The sequence below is a fragment of the Dipteris shenzhenensis genome, unplaced genomic scaffold (assembly GCF_047967505.1).
Source record: "Dipteris shenzhenensis isolate YYH24624 ecotype China unplaced genomic scaffold, Dip_SZ_1.0 scaf0355, whole genome shotgun sequence".
Classification (NCBI taxonomy): Eukaryota; Viridiplantae; Streptophyta; class Polypodiopsida; order Gleicheniales; family Dipteridaceae; genus Dipteris; species Dipteris shenzhenensis.
In genome coordinates this window covers 1-7500 of record NW_028239661.1, presented here as the reverse complement: position 1 = coordinate 7500, position 7500 = coordinate 1, and the positions used below count along the sequence as shown (strand labels likewise).

The 7500-nt window shown below is 44.6% G+C and overlaps 2 non-coding genes across 2 annotated transcripts; both read right to left on the bottom strand.

The window, feature by feature from the left end:
• Positions 1-526: 526 nt before the first annotated feature.
• Positions 527-598, bottom strand: TRNAN-GUU (transfer RNA asparagine (anticodon GUU)). The gene has a single exon. It is a non-coding gene; the product is annotated as a tRNA-Asn (tRNA).
• A 4031-nt stretch (positions 599-4629) lies between these two features.
• Positions 4630-4703, bottom strand: TRNAP-GGG (transfer RNA proline (anticodon GGG)). The gene has a single exon. It is a non-coding gene; the product is annotated as a tRNA-Pro (tRNA).
• Positions 4704-7500: the final 2797 nt, after the last annotated feature.

The following is a 7500-nucleotide window of genomic DNA, read 5'->3' as shown; positions in this document are numbered from 1 at the left end:
TGTGGGGGGAACCCCATCGGGAAGAATTCCCGGGGGTGGAATCTCCGGTTTTACAATCTAGTAACAAGTCGAGCGAGTAGAAGCCTTCGATACATCTAGACTCCGACGAGGACAAAACAAAGATTGATTGATTTGCTTATCCCAACCATTCAGTACTCTGGAGTAGGGATTCTCGAAGAAGCGACGCTAGACTCGGATCCTTAGAAGCATTAGATTGGCCAAGAGAAGGGAGGGTATGGAGTCTTCTATCCATTATTAGAGCTTAAAATAGGCATGATATTGAATCCTCTATCGGTTGATCGACTATATGGTTATAGTCCCGATTCGGCATACGGGTGTGGGAGAACTACCTCATTACTGAGAATCTCGAATGTGGATAATGTAAATCTTCAAAGATACTATCGGTTTCTACGATATATATTATGAGGAGGTACCTCCCCCTCCCCTGACGTAAGTGAAGTATTATCCCTATTGAAGGGAGGTACATCATCTAGACTATCTTCTATCCTACTGGAAATGGATGAATCTCCCCGGGTGGGATTTGAACCTACGACCAATCGGTTAACAGCCGACCGCTCTACCGCTGAGCTACCGAGGAAAGTGGCAGATGATTCAATCCCATATACTTCCAGAGACTCTTGTTCCTTGAGCCGCCCCTTGATCTGCAAGACGTTAACCACTCGAAGACCCAAAGCTTTCTTCGAGACTTCATGAACCTCGCGTACACCCTAACTCTCATTATAGGAAGAAGCAGTAATGATAGCAATCCCTTTTGCCTTCTCGGATAGAGCCTACGAATCGGGGGGGGGGCTGGTGTGGAAGATCTCGGTCATGGTTGATCTTGGTCGTGATTGATCGCCCCCCCCCCAACCCCAAGATGCATATCGATCGATCACCAATCACTAGTTTCTATTTCTCCTTTTCCGGAAAACATAGTAGAATAGTCACAGGATACTTATAGAGGTATAAGGAATATCTTGGAAAGGAGAAGAAAAAAACTCTTAGGAGACAAGAGAAACGAAGGCAGTTAGCAGTAGAATAATACCAATCATCAATCCGAATGAATAAGAAGATACTCTCCCGCCCTCCCCATATCTTGCGCTTTCTCCACCTATGGAACTCAAAATACCGGTGCCATTAATAATTCCGTCAATTACCCATTGGTCGAAAAGAAGAGTTAACTCACCCAGGAATCGAATACCTCTCACTAGAAGGATATCGTAGTAATGATCGATGTAACCCCGGTTGTGTGACCAGTCCCCAATGAGACGGTTAAATGAACCCATAGATTGTTTGGCAAAAGGATCAATATCACCGCAAGGTTGTGTGTGAGAGGATATCGGTCCATAAATCACGTAGGAGATAGATATTCCGGCTAGTGATAGACCAACCGAACCTGCTGAATCTATTAGCAATTGTACCAAATTTTCGGGATTGTTGTTGTCCTCTGAAAAGCCTGCAAGGGGAGTTAACCACTCGGATAGCAAATCGGGACCAGTTTCTCCTCCAGCGAGATTGACTCCTATTGATCCAACCAACGAAGTTGGTATCGACAGTACTACTGAAGGCAATACCATCGAAACGTCTGATTCCTTAGGATATAGAGACTCAGAACGAATATTGGACTCTGCAGAAACTTTTCTATCGACTGAATCTTCCCCGTCATAACCTCCTGCTGAATCGACTCCTTCGTCTCGCGGGGGTGGAGGAACATCATACCCATCTCCACTCGTTGCTATCGTTTTGGTGTTACTCCGAATGACACTATTCATAGAGGAATGGGATGAATTGGTACCGCCACCGGCGCGTAGATTCCCCTCAAACGTGAGGAGATAGATGCGGAACATGTAGAAAGCAGTTGGAACTGCTGTGAATGAGGCTATACATCCGGGGGGAAAGGAACGTAGCCAACTCTTTGCAATAATTTCATCTTTGGACCGGAAACGAGCTAGAGGTGGTATACCACAGAGAGAGAGAGTACCTGAAAGAAAAGTGATTCCAGTAATTGGCATATATTTTCGCGAACCACCCGTGGGAGACATATTTTGACTTCTATTGGGAGAGTATCCGACAACCCTTTCCATCGAATGAATTACTGAACCGGATCCGGGAAATAGCAAAGCTTTGGGATGGGCATGTGTAATGAGGTGAAACAACGAAGGTTTATAAGCACCGAGACCTAGAGCCAGCATCATGTAGCCCAATTGAGACATAGTAGAATAAGCTAAACCTTTCTTGATATCCTTCTGGGCAAGAGCTATCGTCGCTCCCAGTAGAGCCGTTATTCCGCCTATCCAGGAGATAACATTCATGCTTAGAGGTAAGGTTTCAAACAATTCAAGCATTCGAGCTACAAAAAAAATTCCCGCAGCTACCATAGTAGCGGCGTGTATAAGAGCCGAAATAGGTGTGGGTCCTTCCGTTGCATCGGGCAACCATACGTGGAGTGGGGATTGTGCAGATTTAGATACCGGACCCAAAAATGGTAGAGGAGCACATGTATTGGCAAGGGAGGAGCCGGCGCTGTTGTTATCAATCAACTCACTAAATCAATCACACGATTCGCGGATCTCGAAACTACCAGTTATCCAATACGTACCTAATATACCCAATAATAATCCGAAATCTCCTGTACGATTAGTTGCAAAAGCTTTTTGGCAGGCATTAGCAGCACTTGGTCGTGCGAACCAAAAACCTATCGGCGAGTAAGAGCACATCCCTACTAATTCCCGAAAAACATGAATCTGTATTGGATTGGGACTGAACACTAATCCTGACGTGGAGGCAGTGGAGAAACTTAAATAGACGGGAAACCTTACGTATCCCTAGTCGTGACGCATATGACTATCACTGTAAATCATAACCAAGACACTATGGTGGTGACTGATATCGACGTAATGGAAGTAAGTGAATCAACTGAAAATCCTATCTTTGGAGAAATATCGTCGTTGGGAATCCATGACCATGAGTATTCAAAAGTGGAGCGACCAGTAACTTGTTGCCAGAATGTTGCGATAGAGACGGACATAGCTGCGGCTAATGAAAGAACACTGAGCATAGCACGTATACGACGAAGGCTCTTAGTGGCTTTTGGAAAAAGAAACGATGCCAATCCGATCAAACCAGAGGTTACGAATGGGCGTGAGGGGACAATCCAAGCACATTCATAAGATAATTCCATAAACATATTTAACCCGGGTTGGAACTCTTTCTGTCAATAGTTGTCAGATATATGGAGCGTCGAAGAATGGAATATATATGGACAGGTGAGATCACGCGTATCAAACCGAATAATCCATTTGTTTCTCGTTCTGGTGCGAGCCCGGCGTCGAGACTTGACAGGAATCAAATGTGTCGGAGATACTTATCTAGGTTCCATTTTTTGACCCCAAACCGATTGAGTTGTTTTGGGTTATTTTTCACACGACAAGACTATTACGGATAGACATGCAGCAATTGATACTGGAGGAAAACAACTCCGAGTAGAACCGGGGAGATTCTATGATGTTCGTCACTTCGCTCTGCTTGGGCACAACGCATCAGAGTCCAATACGGTAATGTCGATATATCGAGTTTCATTGGTTTGTCACGGATCCAAAATTGATCTCGGACATCCCCGGCTGAGTAACGCAACTGCTAGGGGGCGCGTCTTGCATCCCTGTTTCGAGAGGAAGAAAGTGATACGGAAGATCCATTCTAAGAAGAAGACGCGAAGGAAATCGGGATACAGACAGGATTTGGTTCGATCTGTAGTAGATCCCATTTGCTTAAATGGAAAGGAGTTGGTTGGTTAGCAAATTGTTATCATAAAGAAGTCAATGATTCTTGCTGGGATTCTTTTGCATAGAATGGAAACCCAGTTCCCCCAGTTGTTCCCCTTCTAATGATTCTACGCAATCACCCCCTCCCTCATTATATTGATTCTACTCGTACGTATCAACATACTCGTCGCATTCATTTCGATGATAAAACCGAATAGATAGATTTCATTATGGCAGTTCCAAAAAAACGTACTTCTAGGTCGCGGAGGAAGATTCGCAATCATATTTGGAAGACCCAAACTAATGAAGTAGCATCGAAAGCTTTTTCTCCAGCTAAATCCATTTTGACTGGACGGTCGAGAAGTTTTTACTATGTGACAAATGAAAAAATTTCTGAAACTGGTCAGTAGTACTCCCCGGTTGTAACAGGAATTGCCGTATCAATAGGACGTGGGGTCGGTCGGAATAGATAGTGAACTATTTGTTTGTTGGAACGGGGAAGACGAGATAAGTGATTGTCAGGGAACTTATTGATGAATTTGGATCCCTAGTAAGTAGTACGGGTACATGTTGATATTATTGCGTGACGGTACCGTGCGGTAAATAAAATCCAAATACTAACAGAGTTGTATCAATGAATGTTGGTAATAACCACGAGGGGGGGGGGGTTACGTGCATGAAGAAGGAGCCCAATCCCTCTCTTCCTTCCTATGATACAAGGGTCTCGATCACGATCATCGATTTATCTCTATCCCTACTACGAATGGGTATGGGTCGATAACACCCAAAGAGAATCGGGAGATAAATCTGCGTTCCCGGAACGGGAACGTCTTCTATTCCGTTTAAAATATGTTCCGACCTCGTTTATTCGGAATAGCAGGATTTGAACCTGCGACCTCCATCACCCCAAGATGGCACGCTACCGAGCTACGCCATATCCCGTTATTCCTATACAAGTATAGCGCCGTATACCTAATCAACTATAGACAGGGAAGGTCCCTTGTTGTGCGTGTGTACTCTCCCCCAGGAAGATTGACGATTCACCCGAAGATGTGATATCATTAATTACGATAAGTATAACGAGTAGCGAGCCGCTATGGTGAAATTGGTAGACACGCTGCTCTTAGGAAGCAGTGCTAGAGCATCTCGGTTCGAATCCGAGTAGCGGCATTTAATTTCAACCTGCAGGCGAGGGCTGTGTCTGATACAACCACTGGGAAAAGCAGTAGGAATAGGGAATTCTCCCCGTTTCGACGTTTAAGGGGTAAACCCGAAATCTCCTGGGAATAATGGGTGGGTGGTACATACTCTCCAAAATCTCACTAATTCACTGGATTCTCCTCATTACGATTCACACCGATATAGAGCACATATTCGCTCACATTTCTTTTCTTACGCTTCTTTCCGTCACTCTGTTTCACCGGATGGGGCTGGCTCGCAAGCTCAAGAGACTCATTAGTTTGAGCGTTGGAGGTATGACAATTGCTTTCATCTGTATAACGGGATTTACGACGATTCGTCGGATTCAACCCAAACATCTACCACCGAGCAATCTACATGAATCATCTATGTTTCTTTCACGGAGCTTCTCCCCAATGCATGTAATTATGAGAATTAGGAGTCGGAACGAATGGTCAGGTGCAGTCACGGCACCAGGTGCCATGTCGACCCATGGATTCGCAACTCTGGGTCTTCCTGAGGAAATGCAACAATCCACACCGCTAGTACCTGCTCTGCAACCTCATCGGTTAATGACGCATGTAAGTATGATGCCACTAAGCCATGTGACTTCGTTATGTGGATCTCCATCAGCAACATCTCCACCGATTGCCACCTATGACGCAGAACAATTTTCTATCCCCGGTCCAAATCAAGAATTTCCTACCTGGACCCCCTCTCCGGGAGTGGATATACACTGCTACGAGCAGGCAGGAAGTAATCCGAGAAACAGTTTTCATCGACTATCCTTGAATTCACGTAGGTGCCGATTGATCCACCAATTGGACCGATGGAGTTATCGAATCATCAGCTTAGGGTTTCCTCTACTGACTGTTGGTATTCTCTCTGGAGCAGTGTGGGCTAATGAAGCGTGGGGATCCTACTGGAGCCGGGACCCTAAGGAAACCTGGGCATTAGTGACTCGGCTGATATATGCTATTCATCTCCATACCAGAATAACTAGTGGTTGGCAGGGGGAAGGGCCTGCTATTGTAGCATCTACAGGATTCTTCATTGCTTGGATTTGTTTCTCAGGGGTTAATCCACCAGGAATCGGTTTACATAATCACGGGTGGCTTACTTAATAATTAGGTAGAAGACCGCTAATTCGATCGGGGGGAGAGATAACAAAAAATGTTACCTCGTCAGATGCTTGAAGTGTTACATGTAATCAATTCGTGATTTGAATCAGAGTCTGCATGAGGAATCGCGCTGTGGATTCCTCACCCAGACATTCATGCAATTACGTCGCCAGCGGCATGGATTCCCACTGCCTTCCCTTATAGGAATTAATACCAGAACCGCTTCCAAGAGTAATCCTCATTGAATAGATATGTTCGACTACCGATCCAAACGATACTGCGTTTTATTGCCCCTCTACTATCCCATAAAAGAGTACGGAACCAGGATAGATAGTATTTTGTGATTCCGTAGAGATGCAACCATGTCTGGATACAGACCGATACCGAGGATTGGTAAAGAGAGACAAATCGATATGAATATTTCCCGCGGTCCGGAATCAACTGAATATGGATCCGAATAGTTGGATATTCTGTATCCGTAGAATATTCGACGTAACATAGATAACAAATAAATGGGAGTTAATACTGTACCAATCGCTTCGACTACTACAACCGATAACTTAGATATAGATGAATAATGCTGATTAGTCACTATTCCTGGAAATACCATCAATTCCGATACAAACCCACTCATCCCGGGTAATGCAAGGGATGCCATTGAGAAGATACTAAACATAGTAAATATCCTGGGCATTGGGGTAGCCATCCCCCCTAATTGATCGAGATAAAGGGTACGTGTCCTATCGTAACAAGTCCCTGCAAGGTAAAATAGAGCGGCACCTATTAACCCATGGGAAATCATTTGTAACACAGCTCCATTAAGACCCGTATCTGTCACGGATCCAATTCCAATTGTTACAAAACCCATATGGGAAATTGATGAATACGCTATTCTCCTCTTAAGGTTACGCTGACCCGGCGGAATCAGGGATGCATAAACAATTTGGACTGATCCGAATAGCACCAACCACGAAGCAGGTATGGAATGAGCATGAGGTAATAATTCCATATTAATTCGAATCAATCCATACCCTCCCATTTTTAGTAATACCCCAGCCAGCAACATACATGTGCTGTAATGTGCTTCCCCATGAGTGTCTGGCAACCAAGTATGAAAAGGGAATATTGGCAGTTTCACGGCATACGCCACGAAGAATCCTAGATAAGAAAGCACTTCTAGTGATATAGGATGTGATCTGCTTGCCAAATCTCGGATATTGAAGGAGGGTTCCTGGGTCCCGTAGAAACCCATAGTTAGGGCTCCTATTAGGAGAAAGATAGAACCACCAGCTGTGTATAGAATAGACTTCGTGGCTGAGTATAGACGTCTCTTCCCACCCCACATACATAAAAGTAGGTAGATTGGGATTAATTCCAACTCCCACATAGGAGAGGAAAGCGAAATGTCTCGAGAAGCAAACAGTCCTATTTGGCCGCTA